The sequence below is a fragment of the Lampris incognitus genome, chromosome 7 (assembly GCF_029633865.1).
Source record: "Lampris incognitus isolate fLamInc1 chromosome 7, fLamInc1.hap2, whole genome shotgun sequence".
Taxonomy (NCBI): Eukaryota; Metazoa; Chordata; class Actinopteri; order Lampriformes; family Lampridae; genus Lampris; species Lampris incognitus.
The window spans coordinates 62,446,499-62,446,849 of NC_079217.1; positions in this window are offsets into that span (position 1 = coordinate 62,446,499).

The window sequence follows — 351 nt, forward strand, 5'->3', positions numbered from 1 at the left end:
CACACACAAACGCAGACTCACCCCTTTTCTCTCACGTCCACTGTCAAGCACACAACATCTGCCTGCTATTTCTGCTATTTTCGCACGTACACTCACACACACGCACACACACGCACAACACACGCACAACACACTCACACACACGCACAACACACTCACACACAGGCAGAACACACTCGCACACAGGCAGAGCACACTCGCACACTGCAGAACACACTCACACACAGGCAGAACACACTCGCACACAGGCATACAAAGAGACGCTCCAGTACACCGTGACGGCCGCATGGGCGGGCAGCACGGCAACTTCACACACACACACGCACAACACACGCATACACACGCACAACA